The sequence below is a fragment of the Tamandua tetradactyla genome, chromosome 1, assembly GCF_023851605.1.
Source record: "Tamandua tetradactyla isolate mTamTet1 chromosome 1, mTamTet1.pri, whole genome shotgun sequence".
Taxonomy (NCBI): domain Eukaryota; kingdom Metazoa; phylum Chordata; class Mammalia; order Pilosa; family Myrmecophagidae; genus Tamandua; species Tamandua tetradactyla.
In genome coordinates, this window is record NC_135327.1 from 220,582,114 (window position 1) to 220,609,759 (window position 27,646).

The 27,646-nt window shown below is 42.9% G+C and overlaps 1 protein-coding gene across 17 annotated transcripts in view; it reads right to left on the reverse strand.

Moving 5' to 3' along the window:
- The window catches only part of SVIL (supervillin), a 209,602-nt gene that overhangs the window by 144,422 nt on the left and 37,534 nt on the right, over window positions 1-27,646 (reverse strand). For all 17 annotated transcript variants that reach the window (XM_077152567.1, XM_077152551.1, XM_077152612.1 and 14 more), the window contains 2 exons: window positions 20,047-20,145; window positions 2,386-2,463 (listed from right to left, as the gene is read on the reverse strand). The gene's annotated coding sequence lies outside the window, so the exon portion shown is untranslated. The remainder of the gene's footprint in view (window positions 1-2,385; window positions 2,464-20,046; window positions 20,146-27,646) is intronic.

A 27,646-nucleotide genomic window follows, 5' to 3' on the forward strand; every position in this document is an offset into this window, starting at 1 on the left:
TTTTCACATGTTGTCTTCTAAAAGTTTCATGACTTTAGTGCTTATTTTTAGGCATTTGACCCGTGAGTTAATTCATGTATATGGTTGTGAGGTAAGGGTCAAGCTTCAGACTTTTGCATATGGATATCCAGTTGTCCCAGCAGCATCTGTTGAAAATACCTTCCTTCTCCATTGATTTGTCTTGTCAGCCTTGATGAAAATCAATCAACCATAAATGTATGGATGTATTTCTCGACTTTCAAGTTATTCACTATAGCTATGTCTACCCTTATGCCAGTACCACACTGCCCTGATAAGTAGCTTTGTAGTAAGTTTTGAAATCAGGAAGTGTTTGTTTTCTAAATTTTCTCCTTGTTCAAGATTGTTTCAAGGGCTATTGAGGGTCCCTTAAATTTCCAAGCGAATTTTAGGTTCAGCTTCTCAATTTCTGCAAAAAAGCCAGCTGGGATTTCACAGAGATTTCACTGAGTCTATAGATTAATTTGAAGAGTACTGTCATCTTAACAATATGAAGCCTTGGGATACATGAACATGGAGTGCCTTTTCCGTATATTTAGTTCTTCTTTAATTTCTTTCAACAATGTTTTGTAATTTTCAGAGTATAACTTTCACAACTTTGTTAAATTTATTCCTATTTTATTCTTTCTTTTTGCTATTGTAAACAGAATTCTTTTCTTAATTTCGTTTTCAGATTGTTCCTTACAAGTCTATAGAAATCCAACTGATTTTTTGTATATTGATCTTGTATCCCGCAAGCTTATTGAACCTGTTTATTACTTTGATCAGTTTTTGAATGCATACCTTAGGATTTTCCATATTCAAGATCACTTCATCTACAAACAGAGATAGTTTTACTTCTACCTCCCTTATCTGGGTGCCTTTTACTTCATTTCTTGCCTAAGGTCCTGGCTAGAACTTCCAGTAAAATATCGAATAGAAGTGGTGAAAGTGTATATCCTTGTCTGTCCCTGATCTTAAAGAGAAAGCATTCAGTCTTTCACCAGAAAGTACATTAGCTGTGGGTTTTTCATAGGTTGGGAAAGTCCCTTTCTCTTCCTAGTTTGTTGAGTGTTTGAATCATGAAGGGATACTGGAGTTTGTCAAACGCTTGTTCTGTGTAAGGCAAATCCTTTCGCACTTGGTTTTCCCTCTGTCTAGAAGCTCTCCCCATATTCTCTGCATAGCTCACTACTTCTCACTGGTACAGATGTCCTCATCAGGGCAGTCCCAAATCACTCTTTCCAAAAGCTTCCATCCTCCACCACTTATTGTCCAGTCAGTCTATCATACAACTTTCAAAACACTTAGCTGTCATTATTATAAGCATGGATTTTGAAAACACTTGCATAGGGTTTAGTATGTACCACCATGTAATCACTACTTTTAATACAACCACCTTATGAGTAGACACTATTATCAATACTTTCCAGACGACAAAACTAAATCATAGAGAGGCTCACTGTCTTGCCCAAGATCATAAAGTTTATAAGTGGCAGAGACAGATTACAACCCAGGCTACCTGGCTCCATTCTCATTAACATTTGTTAATCATGCTTCTCATTCATTACCTTGTATATTTACTTATCAACTTGCTTACTATCTACACACGAGACCTACCGATCTCATTTAATGCTGTGTCCTCAGTATCTAAAATCATTCAGGGCTGACCCCAAATAGGTGTCCAGCAGATATTCAAGGAACAAATGGAACCCAGATTCCAAGAGACCCACAAGGAAAGAATTCTGCAGGACTGTGGAAAGTATAGGACAAAGCAGGCTTATGGAGAACCGAAACCCTCATTACTTTAGCTAAAGGCTCTTTGAGATCTTTCAGTAAGGAAGGCTGCTGAACTTTAATCCATTGTCTTCTAAACTCATTTCCTCATAAGCCCATCCCCCACTCCTAACCCCTGCATTAACAGACTAAGGAACTGTGTTCCAGGAACACTTTGAAAAATACTGCCCTGGAGAGGCAGTTACGTCAGATTGCATGGTTCCCAGAAGGAGGCTTCTGGCCCCAATTTCTATTGTTGACTGTGCTCCTACCTTGGAGCTCTAACTCAGAGCCCCTGAAAGCTCTCTCACAGCCACAGCTAAGTTCAGAAAGAAAGCACCAATATCATGTTTTTCTCCTCTTTCTCAGAAGCCCTAAAATGGGTACACTAGGGTTCAGCATGGTTGAAGAAATACAAAGATTTTTCTAAATCTCTCTCCTGTATGTTCGTGGTCCCGTCACAGGTAGCTTTAGTTTTCATGGAGGGCTGGTTTGTCGAATGCCATTCAAATAAAACCTCACCCCTCACAACATACAAATATTCTCAGAATGCAGGCAAAATCAGTACTGTGTTAACCACGGAACCACCATGTTTCTTTCCTGAATACCTACCTTAATGCTGATAATTAAATCATGGCTTCAATTGTGGGATGACTTCAGAGTCTTCGTATCACAGCTCTTAAGGTGGCCCTGAAAAAGGAAAAAGAAACATCGCTCCTTGGAAATCTAAGAAAGAAAATAAAATATGCAATCATAAATGACATAAGACAGCCATTTGTATGGACAAAGCCGGATCGATGAATATTCTACTTCTAAATAACATCTTCTCTTTCAATTATTCATTCACACCAGCAACTGTAAACTATACATGGAGGTTAGAATATTGTTTTTAAAGCCTCTTATAAAAAGTACTCAATAAAAGTATACATTCTAGTCCTTCGTGTTAAACTCAATGCATAAAGTCACTTCTATGAATGACCCTCTGAAGCTCATATTTTTCTGTGATGACTGAGATTTTATATATTTGGTCTAAAAGCAAGAGTCGTCTTGGGTAAATATTAAAACTTTCTAAATGCAAACTGAAATCAGATCCAAATAAGGGGGCTTGGGAAGAGGAGTCTGGTAACAAAAGTAGAGCTGAGGCGGTGGAGAAGAATGGGTGAGGATCCATCAAGGGGCAGGAGATGGATGTGCGTAGCTAGAAGGAACTGACAAAAGCCTGAGAGCACAGACAATGCAAGATGCTGGACAGGGAAAAAAACTCCTAATTTTCCTAGAGTACCCAGTGAAGGGCAGCCAGAGTAAGTGGCTTGGCTGGACCTTGGTCTGTGCTATTAACTGAGGGCAGAGACGATCTTCAACAAACATGTGTTTTCCTCAAAGGCTGGAGGGAATGAGGGGAAACCCCAACTGTACTAGAAGTGCAACAGACTAGAAAGAATTCGGTACGTGTGCATGTCCCCATGTATCTATCGTCCTGGGTCTAATTTAGCAACATTATGGCTCCCCTGGTAATAATGTCAGGCCTTACGGGCAAGCGGCTCTGCCTGAGTGGTGCTGTTATGAGCAAGGCTCCAGCCCCGAGGTCCCGGACAGGTTGGTTAATAGCAGGGTGGCCTTGGGGAAGCTTTGATTTTAGGCTACTGAGGTCCCTCTGCAGATCTCTTCCCCGGGCCCTCGCAGCACTTCCTTGCACCACATTTTGAAAAAGTCATTTTAGGAAACAATTTCATTTAAAGATAGAAAGCCCAGGACTGTGCAGCAGCGAGCTGCACCTCAGCCCGGCGAGGGACAGCCCTGGCATCCCTAGTGTCCTTGTTTTGTTTTTTGGTTTTTTTTTGGGGGGGGGTGGGGGGGAAACACGGTCAGGCACTGGGAATCGAACCTGGGTCTGTGGTACGGTAGGCAAGAATTCTGCCACGGCGCCACCACTGCCGGCCCTTGCATCCTTGGTTTTGATACCCACACAGGAGGCATGGCAGCCTGGAGACAATAGGTTCATGTCCAGAAACCTAGGCCCAGAGGCAACTTACAAGGGACTCAGCTCCTGGTGGGCAAGGGGCCAGAGGGCGAGCAGCTCCTGGGAAGTTCTCACCAGGTAAAAAAGCCATGATTATACCGTGGCCTGCTGAAATTCAGCCAGCTAAGCACTCATTACTTTAAGCCACAAAGAGGGTTGTGATAAACAGAGACAAACTGCCGGGTTTTATGCCAAAAAAAAAAAAAAAAAAAAAACCCACACAAAAATGATTTTCCCTCCTCTGCCATAAATCTATTCATTATTAAAAAGCTTGGGAGCCTTGTGACCTGGGCTAGAACCATACAAGCCCCCTTGTTTCCCCTGGGGCTCCTCCTCATTATTCTCAAGTGGTGAGGAATTTGCCTGCTGCGGAGAAGGAGACGCTCTTACTCGTCCAGACACAGCGAAAAGAAAAAGGAAGTCATTCAAAGAGAGGAAAGGCCAAGAGAACCAAAAGAAACCAAGAGAAAAAGGCAGGGGGGCCTCAACACCCCCTGCTTAGGAGAGCTCCACCCTCTGCCCCAGCTCTCAGACTTGGGCCCCCCTTTCTCGAGCCCCTCTAGGGTGGAGGTTCTCAGCCGAATGCTGCGCAGAAGAATCACCCTGGGCTTCTTCAACTTTGATCTAGAGAGAAGAGAAATCTCCGAGGCGATCCTGAATACAAAGGCCAATAAGGAGTTTAAAATGCATGTACGTCAAATACCTTTCAGCTCTAGGAATTTGATTTGCTCAAAGACAAAGGGGAAACCCTCAGTCACTGGATGAGAAAGCCTTAGAATGTAGTACATTGAGAGGAAAAAAATAACAAGAGGATCAAATTTAATGTATTCAGGATATACTTGGGAAAAAAGAAAAGAGCAAGAATACAATCAAGAAAGGACCCAAATTCAGTGACAGGTTGAAGTTTAATTAACTTCAAGCCTGCTCAAACGCACAAAAAAACTTCCAGAGGAAAAGAGGACATTGGGGAAAGGAGAATCGATACAGGGAAGGCAGCAGGATGAGAAGTTAAGCTCGAGGGCCAGGCTCAAAATAAACTTTCACTTGACCTTCAAATGATTGCCAAGCCCTAGGTAGAAACTTTAACCAGACTAATCTTAGACAAACTGTGTCTTAAGAGGGGAGATATACAAGGGGAACCATATGCTTTTATGTTAACTCTCAAGACTTGTTTGACACCAGGTGCCACAGCCAACGGGCATTTTTTGGTGAGTTTTGGTCACACACTACCTAACACTGCAGCACCCACATCCTGCCCTTCTCTGCCCGCCTTGCAGGTCCTCAGCCCAGGCTTCCCAGGAGCTGCACCTCTCCCTCTGGTTGCCTTCTCCCACCGTTCTAGAGAGAGGATGGCAGCTTCTTCCGGCCGTCTTCACAGAGCCTAGCGCACCCCTTCCCTTTGCCCACATTAATCTCAAGATATCGTTGAGGATTCAGCTCAGATGCCCCAGTTTCCATGAGGCATTCCCTGACTACTTATCTTCTTCCCTAAAGACTTCCCTCTCTTCCAAATTCCTGCCAGATACCTGACTACACACGACCACTATATATAACCACTGCAAAACTAATAACAGCAAATATTTATTTATATGTGATAATAACATATAACATGCTTAATATATCATATATACCATATTTAGATATGTAGAGATAAAAGATACTAAAATAATAAAACACATAATATTAAAATTTATAAATAACATCAGCAAGGAATACATAAAATGCCTCCAAGCCAACAAGCCATCTACTTATGAGAGGGTACCTACTGATTGGCATGACAGGATACCCTGCAGAGCTCACTGCGGGTCTCTAACTGGGCAGGAAGAGCCCCACGCTACAGCCCTCGGACATGCACTTACTAGACTGGTGCCCACGCCTGGTCATTCCAATAACACTCATTCCAGCAGCAAACGAGTTGATGGAAAAACCATTCGTGAGTGACAGGCCTGTCATCTACGGAAGCTAGGGTTAGAGTGGTGAGCGATGGTGGCAACTGAGAGGTCCAGTATGAGATGAGGGCAGAGGGACAGTGGGGGGCAGGAACTCAACTTCAAGGGTGACAAGACCTACCATAAAGCCTTTTGAAAATGGAAAGGCCATTTCTCAAAAACACACAAGGCTTCCTTGGCTGCATTTTAATATTGGGGTGTGTGTCTGTGTGCAGAAAGCTTGGATAAAGAACAAATGATGGACTATTTTAAGAATACTAGACATCAGGGTATTTTATCTCTCAAGTAATGTACAGGGGATTTTGTGAGCCTAAACTATGATCTCTGTAGTATTTTTATACATTAGAGTTTTATCCATGGACCACTGGATATTTTCCACTGGATCCCAAAACTGGACTTCTCACCAAATACATTTTAGTTTTCACCAAGCTGGCACATATTAAATGCATTTTGAAGTACAAAAACTTGCCTATGACAAACCATCTGACCCTTTACCTCTGTTACTAGATCCCTGCATTTTGCAGGTATTTTTCTCTAACATTAGACCTAGGAGCTGGGTCTCGTTCTTCCTGGGAAAGCTTCTGGAATCAGCAGGTCACCGGCTGCAGGAGGATGTTCACAGTCAAAATAGCAGCTGACGTGAGGGACATATGAGGTACAGGCTGCTAAAATAAGCACTCAAATCCTCACTGCTGAGCTCTAGAAACTCTATCACCCCTCCCTCAGTCCTTGGGGAAATGCTCCCATGGGGATGCACTTCCCACTTTATGGGATTTAGGCTGCTCTTGTGTGGGCTTCCCAGATACTCCATTAGAGTGCAAGTTCTAAAAAGGAAATGTCAGTCCTCATAAATTTTCAAAGAGGCTCCTGCAAAGCCCTGGAGCTCCAGCAGTTTTCAGGAGGTGTTCTGATTCAAAAGTCAAAGGATGTGGGTACTACCCAGAACCACAAGTGGAAAAGATGAAGTACATGGGCAGAATTTTTGATAAGTTCTCCTCTCATTTATTTTTTAAAACTCTACGGTGCTTTCTACTACAACCACAAAATGAATAAACAGGTAGCAAACAAACAGGAAAGGAAAACTCAGCCTGCTGGTCGACTGACCTACGTCCTTGTGATTATGATTTCATACTGTTGATAGTATCCAAAAATAGTAAAAGCCAACTTTTCAGAAAACCATGCTTGAAAGTTAAATACATATGCAGATAAACACATATATAGATATATAATGGGGAAAAAAACATACAATGTGCAAAGTTGCAAAACAATGCAACATGTCATCATTTCACCGTGTGCCACAAAAAGTATGTAACTTCCGGATATTCTTCAACTTGAACCAGTCTGAAAGCCACTGCATGAGTATGTTTTTCTAGTCAACAAGGAGGCACTGTAGATGTAGACACAGCAAAAAGAGAACCAAAACCCTTTGCAGAAAGGAGCGCTGACTTTGTGAGTGAATGGTTTTCATGGTGGGTCACAATGAGTTCACTATCATTGTGGTGTCCTGACTTCTGTTTGTCTCGTTGGCCTCTCAAGATACCACCAATTCATGCATTTCACAACTTGGTGAAGGTAAATATTTTCTGTTTGTTCTCTACTGGCTACATACATACACATTTCCAAAAAAATAAGATTGTCAAGCTTTGGGAGGCAGGGGCTAGAGCTTGCTCCCTTTGTCTAAGTGGACAACAAATGCCAAATGAGAACCTACTGACATGCAAATTGCATTTGGTAAGAACACACTACACTGAGGGTTCACGATCACTCTTCCATGTACTCTACCTATCAGCAGCCCCTGTGGGGTAGGGAGGAGATGGGTCTGGAGTTACTTTCTCCTGCTTTCTCCCATCGTTGAAGGAACGTCTTCTGGGTACGTTGTGCAGAAGTGGGCAGGTCTCAAGAGCTTCAAGTGAGAAGCCCTTTATAATGTCAAAACATTCTTGTAATCACCCCCTGCCCCAGCAGCTAAACTTTTAGTAAGACATTCAGTAGGGCACCTTGCAAATTTATATAAGCCACAAAACGTCAAAGCTCTGAAAGGAATTCTGCGCCTGTGAGACATTATTTGGCCTGTGGACAATGCTCAGAACAACAAATTCCTTGATCTCTTGTGACCATCTGAACTGCACAGTGGAAAAATACTGTGTCTGAGCAGGGTACACCAATGGGCAGGCTTGAGGCTCCCTGGTCCCCAGGATCACGTGCTCAGAGCCCTGAAGGAGTGGCCCCAAAGCAGAGCCAACCTGACAGGGCGTCCACAGACTCAGCCAAAAACGCCAAATAGGGAAACCAAAGCAGGTACATGCTTTGGAGGGATCACCACGATAAACATCAGGAAGGAAGCTGCCAAGCTGGGCTAAAAGAAACAATCTTTTTTTTTTTTTTTTGCATAGAGATAGCAACAAAGAAACTAGGAAGAGAGGGAGGGGATAACTTCAAGGCCTGTGCCAGAACTTCTAACACGGATGTGGTGGCCAAACTATGGTGGACACAATTCTTCAAAAGATGGAAGGTAGGAAGCAGGGAGTAGACAGAGCAGGACAGCATTCCTCGAAATCACAAATGCATTCTGAGCCTCCAAAAGTAAAGGAAATAAGCACACCGTGGACCAGAGAAGTGATTCCATTTAAAAATATCTGGGGATAATGTGCAACTGGACATTCATTCATGTCATGAAACCCTGGTTCTCACAGTTAACTGGATTTTAATCATTCTTTGAGGAGGTGTCTAGTTCCTGCCAGCTGTGTTAGTCTGATAAATGCATGAAAGACACATTTTCAGAGTATTGGGGATAAAGTTTAATTAATAACTGCAGCAACTAATACTCACACAGTATTTAATATTTGCCAGGCACTGTTATAAGCATTATTTACACATTAACCATTCATCTTATTATCTCCATTATACAGATGAGGAAACTGAGGCAGAGGGAGATTGCACAAGGTCAAGGTGGTCAGCAGCAGGGCTGGGATTCAAACTCAGTGCATTAGCCCCAGAGTTCTCTCTCTTAAACCACTCTGCTATACTGCCCCATTGACTGAAAAATACTAATGGAAAAAGCTTTAAGGAGAAATAAAAATCTTTTCACCGGATTCTACACACTTTATTGTCAGAATCTCCAAGATAAATTTATATAGTTTTTAAGAAACACAGAGATTTGGTTACGTGATTATAAGCATATAAATACTATGAGGTTTACTAGAAGAATTGGCATCAGTGACCATGGAGACTGGCAAATCCAAATTCTATAAGACAGACCACAAGCTGGGAACGCCAATGAGGGTTTGATGAATTTCCCAGGAGAAGCTGGCTAGCTGAAATAGAGGCAGAAATCCTTCTTACTGACTGCTGAAATCCTCAGTTCTCCCTTTATAGCCTTTAACTGCCTGAATGAGACATCTCTCATTGCTGAAGGCCATCTCCTTTGTTGATTTTGGATATCATCAGACACAGATAAAATTAACTGTTTAATGTTTTAAATCCATGAAAGGCCCTCACAGTAACAAACAGGCCAGTGCTTGCTTGATCAAACAAATGTACACCATGTCCAAGCCAAGGTGACACACAAAATTAACCATTACACTCATGTTCCCCCCAAAAGTACATATGGATATTATAAAGGGTTTTATTTATAATCCCAAAAAACTAGAAACAACCTAAACATTCTTCAATTGAAGAAAGGATAAGTAAACTGTGATATAGCCATATAAGGAGTGTTACTCAGCAATAAAAAGGAACGAATGACATGCATATGACATGGATGAGTCTCAAATGCATTATGCAGACCGAGAGAAGTTGGACTCATATGCTTCCACTTGTGTGACATTCTAGAAAAGAATGAACTACAAGGATTGAACACAGATCGGTGGTCTGGGATGGTCAGGAGTGAATGGAGAGACTTAATTACAAAGGGGCTAGAGGGACGATTTAGGCTGATGGGAATTTACACCTTGATGATAGCGGTGGTTACGTGACTGCATCCCTTTATCAGGACTCAGATATACGCTAAAAAGGGTGAAATTTGCTGTACCTAAATTATACTTCAATAAACCTGACTTTTAAAAGCAGCTCAGAACAGTTATGCCAACAAAATTACCGCATGGAATGGGTTTATTATTTTCTATGAGGTTCTACAAACCATTTATCCAATGTCCTGCATCACCTCCCACTACCTCCCACTACTAATTTCTTCTCACACCATATTTATAGGAAGATGATTGCACCTCTGCGGGAACAAAAGCTCTGTTAGTCATACAGAATTTCTTAAGGTAACCTCTTGAGTATTGGGATGACTACGGGAGCTTTCCTGAATTAAAAATAGACTTGGCTATGGGACTCTACCTCCCTATGCTAAATATGTGCCCATGAATCTCAGAGGACAAGGTGAACAAGAAGCCAATTGCTGTTTGTCTACATGGACACCCATACGAAATCATAAATCACCAACACATTCAGGTACCACAATCCATATGTGAATCTGTGTTGGAGGTAAACCAGGGACACTGGTAAAATCTTTAGGCAAGAGGTCAATCAAAGACAAACCTTTACTATCACACGGCAAATCTTTAGTAGGGTAGAAAAATAAAAAAACAGCACTGTGCCTTGTTCTACCTATACAGAACAAAATAATGTGAATTGTTCTGGTTCTTTCTTTCCTTCATTCAGCATCCAGTAGATGTGTTGAGAGCTCCAACGTGCGCCAGGGACCATTCTAGACCTGGAGGTACAATGATAGACCCAAGACCCTGCTCTCAAGCTCATGCTCTCAAATTTAAAAACAAGTAAATAAGAACAGTGATCAATTGATACTAGACTGAGTGTCATATGATAAGTACTTACAAAGGAAAAGAAGAGTAGGAGAATGGGGTGGAGGGGATGTACTTTAGACAAAGGGTCTCTGAAGAGGTCAAAATTTAGGTGGACAACTAGAAGAAGGGGGGATGGACGCTCGTGAGGACCTGGAGGGAACAAGTGCAAGGTCAGAGTTCTTGAGATAGGAGTGGACTGGTATGTCGAAGGGTCTAGTGAGATGGGAGTGACAGGATGAGTGGGTGGGAAGCCAGCGGAAAAGACTTCTTGGAGATGGCTGGCAGGCCACCCAGGCTCCGAGTCATGGAAGGACTTTGAGCTGCATTCTAAGAATTACTCAAAGCACTGCCAGGGGTACACAAGGGAGGGGCCCAGCCTTGATACAGTTTTAAAGAATCACTCCAGTTGTCCTGAAGAAAACAGATGAGGGGAGGAGCAGGAAGGTGGGCAGGAGGTAGCAGGGAGAGGAGGTCACTTCAGACACCCAGGGGGAGATGGTGGCCCCTAGTTGGGGTGGGGACGGGGAGGAGGGTGGAGATGGTCAAACCAGGCAACTGGGAGGACAGCAGGCCATTAGCTAAAATGGGAAAAGCTGAGATGAGCCCATTCATTCATATTCCACAGTCAGCACTTGAGTTAATAAAAAATGCATGTCACAGTCTTAATATAATATGCATTTTTTTCATACCCGGGTATTGATGAGATGGTTTAAGATAAAGAAAAGGTTAATTTGACCCAAACAACATTATACCATCTGACTTTACAATGAACATAATTCACTCCAGACTGGTTTAAATACTAACTTAAAATTTCAATAGCATCCTCACTGACTAGGCCATTTCGATGCACAGCTATGATGTGAATTTCTGTGGAAAAGTATAAATTCCATTAGTGAACTTTTCATAGTAAAAAAGGACTTCCAGAGCAGCTAACGAAAGCTTCAAAGCTTTATAAGATACATCAACAATGTTTTGAAGATCCCCTTTATTTAACCCTTGCTGAAATAAAAGAACATCAACAAGATTGCAAGGTACGGCTATTCTTTGCTATACTTACATTACACAAAAAGCTTTGTCTGATGGGGAAGAGAAGTAAAATTGTAAGAATCCTTAATTAGGATATGTGTTAAAGTCTTTTACATAAACACAAACACTGTTCCACATGATCCACATGAAAGCATTTATCTGCTTTACAGATAATTTTCTTTAGCTGTCCTATAACATATACTGAGAAAGGTCCTTCTGAATTTTTTGAAACTGCGTCTAACCTAGAAGAGGGCTTGAAACAGTATGCAGGTACACAGCGGGTGCAAGTCTGATGCCTGGTTGCAGAGGGGGCCCCAAGGGCAGGGTGGCCAGTAGAGTTCACGTCTAAATTATGGTAGCTGAGCTCATCCTAAAAGCACATCTGCTTGTCCAAGACAAGACTTATGCCCAGAATTCAAAACACAAGGAAAAGTTTAAGTTGTTTTGATTGGAATAACTGTTGCCTGTTAATATGCACAACTTCTTCCAGGGAGATATCAACTCCCATATTTTCCATCCTTTCCTCCCTCGTTCCCCCACTGCAAAACCCTGAGTGACAACTCAGACTCTGAGGTGGAACCAAATCGAAACACACTGCAGAAATCCAGGCACAGAGCTCTCCGGGACAAGAGGCTCAGGCAGCACTTTTAATCTATTCCTGTTGGAGAGAAAATGTTTTGATTCAGCTGAAACCATCCAAACTTGGAACTAACTTATAAACCTAGTTGACTTTGGGGTTTTTAACATCAAGTTTTTCTTGAAAGAAATTACCTCCCCCAAGTAACCTGATTTCACACTCACTTATCCCTCATCAGCCAAAAGGAAAATTTCCTTTTGGTCACATGGGGCCAGGACAGGTTTTTAAATGGCTCTCCAGGGGTTTCCATTTAGTAACATTTTTGAAGCTTTGACTAATTTTCCAGGTGTTTTCTTACCATGTTATATATACATTCTTGGAAAAATCAGTTCTTTAAAATATTCATTGTTTTGCTTTAAAGGATTCCTTGCTCAAATGTCTGCATTTTGTGACTTTTCCCACAGTATCTTTACTATTAAAGTCAGATTTTTCTGGCTTGTTGCTTGAAGATGTCAGGATGTGTTTTGTTTTTCAAATCTGGGCCTCAGCCGTCCTTTCACATAGCCTCTTGCAGCTCTGTCATCGTTACACTAACCAGCTGTTTCTGACTTATTCCAGAAGACAGCGGTATCAAAGCATCAGACCTTAGGATTCTCCCAGGCCATCTGCTCAGATATTTCCCTTATTTCTTCCCAATGGCTCCAGACAAGTCTTCTCTATTCCTATTTATTTTTTAATCTCAGAGTTAAAACACGCACAATATCAAATCCCATGCCAAAGCTGAATTAGTGTGGTTTTCTCTGAATTCATCTATAATGACCTAAAGATGTATCGTATCTGGATTCTCAGATGCCTGTTCAATATTAAGCATAATGATATGATACGCTAGAAAATTAGGTCATGGTTGATTCTCCATTATTCATCCAGTCTGCTCTCATCTATCTGTGAGGCTCTAAATAAATTCTGAAACTGTCACCAGCCCAAACTCTCAGCAGTCCCTGATCCACTTGAGAAGCTAAGCAAACCTGAGATCTGCCTATAGAAAAATGTCCAAACAAAATGGTACCTACTAATTACCGTTTTAGAATAGCAGTCAGCAAACCTACAGCCTGGGGAGAAATCTGGCTTGCTGTCTACTTTTGTCAAGAAAGTTTCATTGGGATGCTGCTGCACCCATTTGTTTTCACATCATTTGTGGCTACTTTCAGGCTACAGCAGCAGCACTAAATGTTTGTAATAGACCCTATGGCCCATTGACCTAAAGTGTTCATTCTGTGTCCTCCACAAAGAGTAGAACTTTTAGATCAATGCTCTTGGACTTTAAGATCAATGACTTCTAAGACAATGATTGCAAATCCCTCTCTTTGCAAAAAGACTTTGCAAAGTTTCTCAACTAAAATACCATCTTCTTCAAGGTAAAAATTAAATAATGAAATTATACGTGAGAGTGCCTAGCACAGGGCACAGTATTCAGTAGGTGGTTAATTTAAGTCCCCTTCTACTTGCTAAGCTCCCTCTGGTCCTTCGTTCCTGATTCCCTCCTGTCCCCTTGGAACCCTAAATTATTTTAACCCTTGTTATTCCATGTTCCCATAACTTGTCTCTCTTCCCATCTAGAACGTGCACTTCTCTGGAGTAAGCGCCATGTTCCCTTTATCTTTGTTGCCCCAGGATCTTGGCAAAGGTTTGTTCAGAGAATCAGTGAGTGGTGAAACAACCTATCAACACTGGAAATCATCTTAATTCTGAAAGATTATTCATAATATATTAGCAAATGGCACCAAGTTTCCCAAACTAAAAGCTAAATGAGCACATTTTTTGCTATTGATTTATGGTAGTAGCTTGCTACATGTCATAAAGGTTTTCTTGAGCAGGTAAAGGGACAGGTTAATATTCCAACTGTGTGTAACTACCAAGAAGTTTCTAGAATCCAGGGAAGCAATAAGCCTCTAGTTTAAACCCAACTCAAAAAAAAACAAATTTTCTAAACAAGCCTCTCATCTTTGAATGACAACACAACGTACGGTATTCTTCGTCTATAACAAGATCATCCATTAAAGATTTTTATAAAGGTGATATACTTTAGCATAAAGTAATTTCTTTGAAAATATAGTTATTTTGGTGTTTCATGGATTTAGCTGTAAGAGATTCATTCAATCAAAAATATATATTGCAAACCTACCATGAGTCAAGCCCTGACTTAGGCCAATGAGGACACAACAGAAGGACATAGTTAGCTTAGTAAAATAAAATAAATCAGCTTAGAAAGATCTTTGAATTAATTTTGACAAGATTCTTCTGATTTTTTTATATTCCATAACTAAGAGGAGCTTAGTCAGGTTTGCATATCGTATTTGTTTCCTATTGCTTCAATAACAAATTACTATAAACTTAGCAGCTTCAAACAACATATATTTATTGTTTTACAGCTCTGGAGGTCAGAAGTCTGAAGTGGGACTCAATGGTCTAAAAAAGCTGAGGTGTCGGCAGGACTGCTTTCTTTTCTGGAGACTCTAGAAGAAAATCTGTTTCCTTCCATTTCCCAGCACCTGGAGGCCATTCTCACTCCTTTGCTCTCGAATCCTTCCTCCATCTTCACACCAATCACGGTGCTGAAGTCTTTACCCCAGGGCCCCACTCGGACACCCTCTTGTCTCCCTCTTTCACCTCTTGTACTTACAAGGGCCCCGGTGGTTATACTGGGCTCAACCCCACAGTCCAAGAAAACCTCCCCCATCTCAAAGTCAGCTGATAAGCCTTCGGAACTCAGCCTGCAACCTTAATTCCTAATTATGTAATATGTGACCAACGTGCTCTCAGGTTCTGGGGATTGGGACACCTTTGGGGGCCATTATTTTGCCAACCACACATACATTTGTAATCATCAGGCCAATGAGCCCAGGTCACAAGTGTGAGACCTGGGACATCCTAACTCCTAGAAATCCGTCCCCCAGGCTGCTGGAATGTTCTGCTCCAGGCCCCCCATGGTGAGTTTGTCCTCTCCTGCCCATCAGAACATATTCTACCCACAACCTCGACTGCTCTAAGAAGAAAACTAATGGTTTTTCTCCCACCCATGCTATCACCCTCCAAATGAAGAGGAAACCATATTGTTTCCTCCATCCTTCTACTCTAGAGAGGGATGTAAACCCTCCCGCACTTAAATATTACACAAGAGATTTGTTAACTAGCAAATATTTAGTTATCAATCTCCCATTGCTCTGTTATCTAAACACATGTGTTCATTCATTCTTCTGTTTTTAAGTCCAAGGAACAGATATGTGCATACGCGGGTGTAATATAAATTACTGAGAGCAAAGACTGTTTAACTTACTAAATTATATTTCATTCTTCTCTGCATCATTTGGGACTTCATCATTAAATACTTATTCAGCAAAATAATAACTGAAAACACAAAGTCTTGTGTGGAGGCTGTTATGATGGATCAAGGATAAACGATAAATTATCAGAAAACCACACAGTTTCTGACCATCTCTGTGTCAGGCCCAATGCCACAGGCTGGGGAGCCAGTCTCATCCTTACAGGAGTGTGCTTAGCCGGGGAGACCAGCCTGTAAGACCTGAATGCTTAAAACACAGTCTGACACATGCTCTGACATGCATTTTGTCCAGTAAGGCCTGGAAGCCCCACACCAACCAGGAGCAACTGGCCTGCTGGCAGGGGAGGTGCTAGGCTGGCCTCCTGTATTACATCTGAATTCCATCGTTAGTGACCAGTCAGACTTAAGCAGTGGAGGAAGAAGGGAAAAGCATTCCAGGCAGTAGGAATAGCATGTGCAAGGTCATGAAGTTGAGAGTGAGCCTGTACTTTCCAAAGGCTGATGGTAATGTAGCATGGCTAGAATGTAGTACAATGAGGGATGGAAGTGTGGATCAGGAGGGATCCTGAAGGTCCTTCTGGGACTGTAGACTTTACCCCAGAGGCTGCGGTGAAAGATTTAGGCTGTAAAAACTCCACTCTGCATTTAAGAAGGGTGACAATGGTCAGTGCTAGCTCAAGAACATCTAGACAAGCCAGAGGGTGATCCAAGGTGAGGCTTCTGACTTGACCAGCATGCAAGGGCCATTATCGCTAGGCTCAGGAATAGAGGTCTGCCTCACAAACAGGGATCCCAAGGAGTGGGAGAAGAGAAGGGCCAGGAGAGAAGCACACGGCACCCCAGGTGCTGAAAGGGAGATGCCTCTCCTATGGAGGTGGGGGCAGGAAAGGTTTACAAAAGTGTTGCATTTGCAACTGGCTCTGCAGGATATACGATTTTTTTTTTTTTTTTTTTTTTGGTGCATGGTCCTGGAATCGAACCCGGGTCTCCCTTGTGGAAGGTGAACATTCTACCACTGAACCACCCATGCACCCAGGACATAGGATATTTATTTGTAAACTTAGGAAGGGGGCACTGAAATGGGAAGAATGGAATTCTGGTGGAGTAGAAGAACACGAGCAAAACAGAAGAGGCTAGCTCCTTTTGTGGAAAACAGTTTGGTAGTTCCTCAAAAAGCTGAACACAGAACTACCATATGACCTTGCAATCCACTTGTAGTTATAAACCCAAAGGAGGGACTCAGACAGATCATAGCACACTCATGTTCACAGCAGCATTATTCAATAGCCAAAGGGTGGAAGGAACCCAAGTGTCCATCAACAGGTGAACGAATAAACAAAATGTGGTCTATCCATATAATCAAGTTATTTTTAAGCCCCCAAAAGGAATGCATTCTGATAAATACGACAACGTAGATGAACCTTGAAGATACCATGTTGAGTGAAATAAATCAAATGAAATAGAGCAGATGATGTACTAATCCATTTCTATGAAATAACTACAAAATGCAAATCCGTAGAGACAGAAAAGGGAGTCCAGGATACCATGGGCGGGATGGCAGGTGTGGGCTGAGGGTGGGGAATGGTGCAGGATTTCTGTTTGGGGTGAAGGAAAAGTTTGGGTATTGGATGGTCGTGAGGGTAACACAACATTGTGAGTGTGATTAATGCCACTGGATTATAGATTTGAAATTGGTTGGTCGTCAGCATAAAGTCTGACATGCAAAAGCATGGCAGTTCTGAAGTCTGTGAGTTGTAAGAGAGAAAGAGAAAAAAGGAGCAAACGTTCATGCTTCATTCAATTAAAAGCCTCATGGCCATCTCATGTGTCTTCATCGGCTGACAAGAAGGTAACTATTATTATGCCTTAAAGTGGAAGCCCTTGTCCCTCAAATGTCCTTTCTAGATAAACTCGCTTAACACAGAGGCTCCGGAGAAGCTGGCCTCCCCACCTCCCCACTTCTCACCTCTGGGAGGGGAAACCAAAAGCAAAACTTACCCTCAGGGTACCTAGTCAAGGATAATATTAGAGACATGAGAATTAAATTTGATTCTTCCCCCAGCCAGACTTCTTATCTGCTGCAAATCAAATCACGCTCATTGGCAATCAAGCTCTCTGTCTCTGGGCACCCTGTGCTCATTCATTCTCTCAAGCAGAGGCAGGGTGCCCTAGGCAGATGGACAGGGGACCAGGGAGCCACCTGAGCCCAGCGCAGGCAGATCTCAGCACACACTTCCCTCCTGACGACACTGGAGGCGGGAGGCTGTGTTGGGACAGCGTGGTCACACCCTTCCTGCCCCTCGGGGGCCCTCCGGGGACGTTTCCTGGGAGGGGCCGGTCACACAGCGAGGAGGAACGTCCCAAGCGGACACCGAGGCTGGCTGTGGCGCCGTGCTGCCCTTCCACGTGTCTTGTGCAAACATCCTGGAAGGAATCCACTGGGCTTTCTGCAACTGGCGCAGCCCAATCTCGGATCACCAGGACGGTGATGTGGTCACAACGCAACACGCCCCCTCACACCAATTGGGGCTCCCACATGCCCCCCGAGACAGGGCTCCAGGGAAAAGGGAGCAGCAGCTGCGGCAGTCCAGTGGGAACCAATGATGAGGGGCCAGTCCTGACCTCCGGGAATTTTCAGTTAGTTGGGGCGACTTGCATGGTACCTTGCCACCTGACTGGGCACCGAGCACCCACGATAGCATGCCGGGGTCGTTCTAGATTCTGGGCAAGATGAGTAAACAAAAGAGGAAAATAATCCCTTTACTCAGGGAGCTTACACCCTAGAGCCAAGTGAGGAGGTGACCTTCACACATAATTATAAGTGGAACCAAACCAATGACATTGGGTAAGGAAAGTGATGTTATATGTGGAAGGAAGAAGGAGAAAATACCTCTTCCCAGAATTAGGGAACATTTACGAGGAATGAGTAGAAACATTTTGTTAAAACCCAAGATGCCTTTACAGGTTCAAGCATATATCATCTATAGCGATGGCGGTGGGAAGTCAGCATTTTCAGAGAAAGTTAGCACACTGCACCTCATTTCCTCTTTCGTGACTATTCTCCTACCATCCCAAGGAATGGTCAATGATAAATGAACTTCTAGCTGTGGGAGGCGGACACGAGGGAGTCAAGGGTGGGAGAGCAGGTGGGGTTCCGAGGTCACGATGAGCCTCCTGATGGGTTTATAATCAACGCATAACCCTCCTCTCCCTCCCAAGGCAGCAGAACACACCCCCCTCCCCCCAGTCAGACTGCCTTCGACCCCCTGGGGTAGCTCCCAACTACTGTTGAACCTGGTCCACCTGCACGAAGCCCTCCTCTGCCGGCCCCGGGGCATCACCCGCTCATGAGACGCTGGGGTCCCACCCATGCTGAGGGACCCTCTGAACCACAGTCACCGGAAGTGCCTGCAGTAGGTGCACAATTATCCTCTTTCTGGAGAGCCCTCCAAGTCCATGAGGGCCCAGAGCAAGGCATTTGGGAATGATGCTTGAGAAGGAGAGTCATCCCCAAATACGACAGATGCACCAGAAAGTCCAAGCACAATAATCTAGATGGACATCTTTGCTTAATGTTGAAAACGTATTTGAAGAAAAAGATCTTGTTTCCTTGGGGCCATCAGTTGAGAAAGTGTAGGATTCCTTTTAGCCGGAGTGGACCTTAGAACACATTTTGTCTGATCGTCTTCCCCACTCAGCCAGGCTCCTCTCTGAAAGAGCCTCATCCGAGAGCCATAAAATTTCCATCTCCATCTAGGGAGATCCCGCTGCAGGCAGGGCAACCTGCTCACTAGACAGAGGTCTCAAAGACTCTCCTTAGGCTGAAGGCAGACCTTTCTTGATATCTTCTACCTAATGTCCTAGAGCCAATGTGACTACAAAAGTAGATCAATATTAATACAAGCATGGTTTCTTTTTAAATATAAATTCCATAATTAGACAAAGCAATTTGAGAAAGAAGGGAGAATGAGTTGACACTTGGAGAATGGGCAAGCAGTAAGCACGATTCTCCCTAAGACCAAAATATGGTCAACAGGTCTTTGGAAAGACAATCTTCTGAGACATAGCAGGGAAGCTGATCGTGGCTGAACTTTGGGTTGAGCTCCAGGAAAAAGGGGAGTCGAGGGTGTCCAGGGAAAGAATTCCGACCAGCAGAGGTTGGCAGCTGCTGGCTCAGGTGGCTGGGGGAGGGCAGTCCTGACAAAGAAAGAACTGATTTCCTCAAGGGGAGGCCATCGCTGACCTGGGGCTGAAAGGAGCTGGAACTGGGGGAAAGGGCAGCAGGTATTAGGTTTCATTAAATTTATGTGTAACTAAATTGAGTCTCCACATTTTAACCACTTTCTGTAACTTACGTCATGGAAATTCTCACATTCACGCCTAAACGCAGAGGCGCACACAGAGAAGATGTGTCGGGCAGACTCAAGAATGCGGTCTGAGAAAAGGACTTTATGAGGAAAATTGGCACAAACTCTATTTTTTTGTCTGTTTGTTGCAGTAGCATCTGCCCTCCACAACAACGGCAAAACCACTCTACTGACATCAAATATTACCTCTTATTCTGTTACTTGAAATTCAGAGAGAATTCACCATCCCTTCACGGGCATCTCCTTTAACTTTAGAAAATATCCAGTCTCCGATGCAGCAGAAATCTGAAAAAACAAAACAGGTTTTAAAATTAGAGGTCGTAACTTCCAAAATTGAGAATGACATGTATATGTAAGACAAATGAACTGGTTTGAACCCAAGTTAACCTCTCAAAACACTAGACTCCATCCACCTTTATCAACATCCCTTTCCTTCCTTCCCACAGGACCTGGCACAGTGGAATCTGGTATACAATTTCTACAATTCTCTAGTTTTCCCCTACTCAATAATTTGAATCATGACTGAAATTGCCTTGATTGAGTGCACTTTCACCTGGCTTTGACTGATACATCTGCCATGAACTGTTGCCAATAACCAAGTTACCCCTAATTTCAGCAATGCTTAGTTCCCTTTCTTGCCCAATAACCTCCCTCAGTGTTGTGGAATAATGCTGTGTGAAACAAACATTGCAAAGAGTTCACCCGCACAGGCAGAGGAAGCAGTGAAGTCCACAGACCAAAGCAGAGATCACCAAGTCAAAAGCTGAAAGTGCCAACTATGCTTCTTTCATCCTGATAACAGGCAGCAAATATAATTATGGGTGGATGAAAAATTTTCCCCCAAGGATGCCCTGAAGACCTCTAAGGTATTGAATAAAAATGGAAAGTGTTGTGATTTCTAATAAGGTAGGATTAGCTCATTTAGTTTGTGGATGCATTATGGGCTGTGAGCTTATCTGCTCCTTGGGTTGTATCCCTATGGGATGACTGATTTGTTTTCAGACGAGACTGTGGGTCCAAAGAGGACAACTTTAGAAGTCAAAGGGACCATCCCTCATGGGTGACCAGCCAGGAGAGGTGGTGTGGCGGGACAGCCCAGCCATCTGAAGATGCCATTCAGAATCCCACTTGGGTTTCTGCACTGCTTTCCCCGTTCCCTTTTCCATTTAAAGTCACACTTCCTAGGATCTCTAGTTGCCCTGCCTGGCACACCACCTAAAGGCAACCTTCCTCCAGTTTTAGTTTGCTCTCTTCCTGCTTCCCTTAGCCAGAGGCTTTGCCTCACTTTGTTTCTTCCTGTTTTCAGCAGCAGCAAATTACAGTTGAGTATTGAAATGTGTGCAGAACCTGGCTTCATGGGTGAGAAGCTGTTTTCATGGGTGAAAAACTGTCCACCTGTAATGACATCTGTGACAATACAACCAAAAACCTCTAAAGTACAGTGATGCTCAGTTGCCCAATGGTCAAGACATAAGTGGATTAAATATATTTACTCAGTATCAGGAAGCCATTAAAAAAAGATAAACACTGCTTTGGGTTGAATTGTGCTCCCCAAAAATGTTTTAAGGCCTAACCTGTGAAGGTGAACTTATTTGGAAAGAGGGTCTTGGGAGACGGGATTAGCAAAAAGTGAGGTCAAACTGGATTCAAGTGGGCTCCTAATCCTATATGCCTGGTGTTCTTATGAGACGGAGAGAGGAGACAAGGACACAGAGAAGATGGCCACATGATGGCGGAGGCGGAGGTTGAGTTATGCCACAAACCCAGGCATGCTAAGGACTGCCTATGGTAACAGCCAGGAGCGAGGCATGAACAGATTATTCCCTATAGACTTGAAAGAACACACAGCCCTTGTGCTGGTTTGAAACTGTTTTGTACCCCAAAAAAGCCACATTCTTTTAATCTAATCCTATCTTGTGGGGCAGCCATGTTCTGATCCAATCCTGATCCAGTATTGTAGGGTAGGGCCTCAGGATTAGGCTGTTTCCATGGAGATGTGACATACCCAATTGTGGGTCTGGCCTTTTGAGTAGATGGAGATGTGACTCCACCCTTTCCAAATGGGTCTTAATTAGCTTACTGGAGTCTTCAAAGAGAGGTTACGGAGAGAGAAAAGGTTCAGAGCTGACATAAACACAGATGTTTGGAGATGCAGTGGAAAAAGCCAAAAGGACACACAGGATCTGAGAGAGCTGTTTGAAACCAGAAACCAGGAGAGAAGCCCAGCATTCATTGCCACGTGCATTCTCATGAGATGCTATGCAAGCCAGAACCCAGAGTTTGCCCCAGAGAAGCTGAGTGAGGGCCCAAAGATGCTTAGAGAGGAAGCCACTGGAATGAAAAGCTGAAAGCAACAAATCAAGAGCAAGAACCTCAGATGTCAACCGCATGCCTTCCCAGCTGACGGAAAAATCTGTCACCAGACAGATTTTGGCCTTTCTTCAGAGTCAAGGTATCTTTCTCTGGGTACCTTAGTTTGGACATTTTTAAGTCCTCACAACTGTAAACTTTTAACTTAATAAGGCCCCTTTGTAAAAGCCAACCCATTTCTGGCATATTGCATTCTGGTCGCTTTAGCAAGCTAAAAGAGTCCTTCTGACATGTCAATTTCAGACTTCCACCCAGAACTGTGAGACAATACATTTACACAGTTTTAAACCACTCAGGTTATGGTACTTTGCTACAGCTATGCTAGAAACTAAGACAAATGTGAAAAAGAGCAAGATGTTAAGATTATGATATGTGTGGGCAACACTTATAAGAGAAACACTAGTGAAAAGGGCAGAATATAAAGTTTATCAAAGTGCAGATTACAAGCCTATTAAAATCACAATTATATACAAATGTTGCTATTGAAAAATGTATATCTAAATACAGAATAAGGTAGCTTAGAATAGCCAACAATCTTGAAGGGACTTTAGTCCAACATCTTTATTTTACAGATAAATAAACTGATACCAAAAGAAATTAAGTGACTTGGCAGTGATCATACAGCAGAATGGCAAATAGAACTCAGAATTCCTGACATATGAGCCAGTTCTCTCTTCCCTGGACCATATATATTCCATTCACATAAAGTAAACAGTCTTCCCTAACCAAGGTTTCATTATCCAAAGCCATCCAGCTGTGAGCTTATTAGGGAAGCAAAGCTTTCAAAACACTCATCTGTGTCCTAATAGCCAACCATTTTATGACTTTAGCCCCCACTCAAAAATCTGTTCTGGTTCAACAACAGAGTCTATGCTTGATCAAGTCTATTAGTAAGTGTCTTGTACATCCTACAAAATGATGCATTCCTATGGCAAAGAAAACCACAAAAATCAAAAGTGGGTGGCAAGCGAGGTGTTTCGGTTTGCTAACGTTGTCAGAAGGCAATATACTAGAAATGAATTGGCTTCTTATAAAGGGGACTTATTAGGTTACAAATTTACCATTCTAAGGCCATGAAAATGTCCAAATTAAGGCATCAACAAGAGGATATTTTTATGCCAGAAAGGCAGCATCTGGGGTTTCTCTGTCAAGTGGGAAGGCATATGGCAATGTCTGCTGTCCTCTCCAGGTTTCTGGTTTCAAATGCTCTCTCAGCATCTCCAAGCATCTATATCTGAGCTTTCTCCAAAATGCTCTCCTTTTAAAGGACTCCAGTAAGCTAATTAAGACCTACCTTGAATGGGCAAGGTCATATCTCCAAATTTAATCAAGAGGTCCCACTCACATTTGGGTGGGTCACATCTCAATGGAAACAACGTAATCAAAAGATCTTGCCCAAGCAATAGGTTCGCCCCCACAAGATTGGATTAGGAATAAAAGAACATGGCTTTTCTGGGTACATAACGGTTTTAAACAAGCACACCAGGAATTTTAACAGAAAATGATTTTACTATTAAAGGAGCTAAAAGATCCCAAAGGAAAATGACCAAGACTTCAAATATTTTTGTAAAACTTGCCATCTTTATGATATGATGGAAACACCGAATGTGATATAAAAGTACCTAATGTACTATCATACAATACTGTCCAAAATTTTACTACTCTCAGTACAATCAACACTTGTTTTTTGCTTTGCTTATTTTAAGAACTAGTCAACGGTCACAATGATAAGTCTTTTTAAAAAAAATTATATTATAAAATGTTGGTCCCCATGTAACTGGATTTACTTTAATTGGCTTTTTCTGGTTCTAATTATCCTTGGATAACAACGACCTGCTGTACAATCTTCAGAAAGAATTTTTTTTAAGTATAAGTCAATAATACAGAAGGTATTTACATTGTTTTGGCTAAGCACACATTTTAGAAGGATAAACTTCAGATCTAGAATATGCAACAGTAGAGGACACCATGTTTTCATTTTGTCCCTTTGACATCAGCACGTCATTTTATATTTCATTCTATACAGAATAAAACTAAAGGTTACAAAATCACCAATGACTGTATTTATCTCAATTCTTTTAACAAGTGTGAAATTATAATGTATTTGCCATCTTGAATTACACAATTAGGTTTCCCATTACAACCGTGTATTTTATTTAAATGAAACCATGGAAAGATCTTCATATGACTCTCAACAGTTGCTGATTTGCATATTTTGATTAGGTCCATCATCTGTAATTAGCTGTGGTTCTGTATAATTCATGGTCTGAACTTCACCTGCAAATAATTAAGCTGGCTGAGTTTTCCCTGTTCAAATGGATATTACACAAAAATAGTTAATATTCAGGGCTTTCACGCACACACGTAGAAAATGAAAGCTATTCTGGTGTCATAAAAACATAAGGCTTCATTTTAGAAGCATCGATTATTCAGTAGAACATTTTCTCCTAGAAGGAATAAATGTAAAAGAATATTTTTTCTCATTAAATAAAACTGCAGTGTTCTACCGTGGAAAGATATTTTTTCTTTTACTTTTTAATCTGTAACAATATTAGGAGTCCAAACAATAGTGAATAATTTAAAGCATACGGGATAATAACTAATTTTAAAAGATTCCACTTACTGGGGACTTTCCAGCTCCTTGGCCCACGATAATAAACAATTTGTGATTCAATTTATTAATCCTGCCTTGGAGGGTCAGGCCAAGATTGATGACTCAGCATTTCTGTCAAATTCGTTTCTCGCCCACATGAGTTCAAGTTCATGGCTCGGTACTCTGGTTGGCTAATGGTTCCTTCCAGATTTCCAAAGACAACAAAGCCCCCAGCCACTGGAGGATCAATGTAAAGCAAAGATGATGGAGTATGGGCTGTACCATAGACCCAAAAGAACAAAAAGAAAAATGATCTCAGACTCATCCTTTCAAATGCTTGGGACTCAGGCCAAGTAAAGCAGGTGAGCTTGTGTGCTCCAGTCCCTTCCCAGAGAGAAACAGGTGAGCTGCACTCTCAGCAGTGGGAAGTACATTGGCCAACAAAGGACCAGGTGCTCAAGAGCCAAGAGCTCCCGGCTTGCTCATCTGAGTAAAGAGCCTCCACTGTTGAGCTGTAAATAGTGAGAAGGAGGTTTTGGCACAGGGAAGCATGAGCAGACCGTTGGAAGCAAAATGAGGAATGTGGCTCCCTATTTTTGGCAAACTGACTTATGAGCAGAAGTTCTTCAGCACTACTACTGCCTTTAAGAGGAATACACATTACTATACTCATTGTGGACCAGGAGAGAGGATGGGATCAGGAGGACAAAGCAGACTGGCTCGTCCAGCCCTGCGGGAGGCCCTGCCCACGGAAAGTGCATGGGGAATCCTACAGGCTGGCTCAGCTGCTCACTAACTCACTAACCTACTCTCCCCGCGTCCTCCTCTATAAAATGGGCATAGGAACAACCTCCTAAGTGTCTCAATGACTTTAAACAAGATAACCAGGGATGAGCACGTGGCACAATCTTTTGCCTGTGTGACGTGCCTGGGCAGGGTGGTGGGTGCTCTTCCTGGCATGCGCAGAACAGGGTGGCTCTCTCTTTCCTCGCATCCTGGAGGAAGGGTAGGTTTTTCTCTCCTTCGAGCTGGCCCTTCCCACCCAAAACCGCAACCAGGAATTTATTTTTATTACTATGAAAACACATGCAGCCTTCTAACATCCTTTTTCCTAACAGTTACTCCAGGACACAAAGAGTTGGTTTTGGTCCACAAGGTTGGGATTCATGATTGCTAACACCAACCTAACACTTGAAATGTGCCGGAATGTTCTGAATGCTTTCCAAACGTTACTCATTCAATCCTCAAAACAACTCAGTGAGGCAGGAACAATCCTCACTCCCCGTTTTATAGAACAGGAAACTGATAAGCAACTTGTGCAAGTGTGAGAGCTAAGGCAGGGTTCAACAGGCAAGGAGGCTCCAGAATGCATGGTCTTCAGCAGGACATCACGGGGCCTCTGCTCTGTGTAATTTTTTGGGGGGGTGGGGTGGGGTGGAGAGGAGATCATGAGAAGGAAGACCAGGAGGGAAGAGAGAGGGGAAAATGTACTCTAGGAGACCCCCTCATCACACACACACACACACACACACACACACACACACACACGGCAAAGATGATTCCCATTTTGAAGAAGTAGCCAAACACATTGTCATTGGCTGGTTTCTCAAATAAAAAATAAAACATTCTTATTAAAAGAAGAGTATTTCCTAGAGTTACTGGGAGGAGCAGGAGGAGAGGGAAGACTGAGCACTGAGTAGCAGGACTGGCGTCCATGCAGGAGAAGAGCAGGACTTGATTCTAGACCTTGCTTCAAGCTGGACAAAGCTGCTGGGCTTTCTCACCACTTCGGGAATATAGGACACCTGTGAGTGCAAGCCTGCCTTCCTGCTGCCCACCCCCCACCCCCAGAAAACCAGCCCACACCCCCCCCCCCCCCCCCCCCCCCCCCCCCCCCCAGCCCCCCCCCCCCCCCCCCCACTGTTCTTAAATAAGAATTCCTTAAAGTGTGAGAAAGACCAGAATGCCAGTAGCCACTCCTTCCTAAAAGCAAGTGTGGAAACGTATATCCTTGGTCAGTCAAAGTTCATTAATACCATTAATCAAATCGTCATTCATTCCTCATTAAAAATATCCCCATTGTAGGGACAAGCCTAAGAGATTAAGCTTTTTGCCCCAAGCCACAGAGTGGCTGAGCTATAATTATCTCATTGCAATTCCAGCTTCAGGTGCTAGGACAGGTATGCTGGTTTGAAACAGTTATGTGCCCAGAAAAGCCATATTCTTTTAATCCTAATCCAAGCTAGTGGGAACAGCCCTATTATCGGGTGGGACCTTTTGATTAGATTGTTTCCCTGGAGATGCAACCCACCCAATTGTGGGTGGGACCTTCTGATCAGATGGAGGTGTGACTCTGCCCATTCAAGGTGGGTCTTAATTGGACTGGGATCCTTAAAAGAGCCAACACAGAGAGCAAACACGGACATTTGGAGATTCTAATCTAAGAAATGAAATCCAGATTTGCCCTGAAGAAGCTAAGTGAAGGTCACAGAAGCTCAGAGAGGAAGCCACTGGAACCAAGAGCTGAAAGCTACAAAACCTGGGAGCAGAGGGTCAGCAGATGGCTTCCCATGAGACAGAGAAACCCCGCAAGTGATCAGCCTCTCTGGAGTGAAGGTATACTCTTGCTGATGCCTTAATTTGGACATTTTCATGGTCTTAGAACTGTAAACTTGTAACTTAATAAATCCTCTTTGTAAAAGCTAGTCCATTTCTGGTATGTTGTATTCCGGAAGCTTCAGCGAACCAAAACAATGGGAGTCCAGGACCACAGCCACCCCCTCCCCAGACCCATCCCACAGAGAGAGACCCCTGAGCATCACG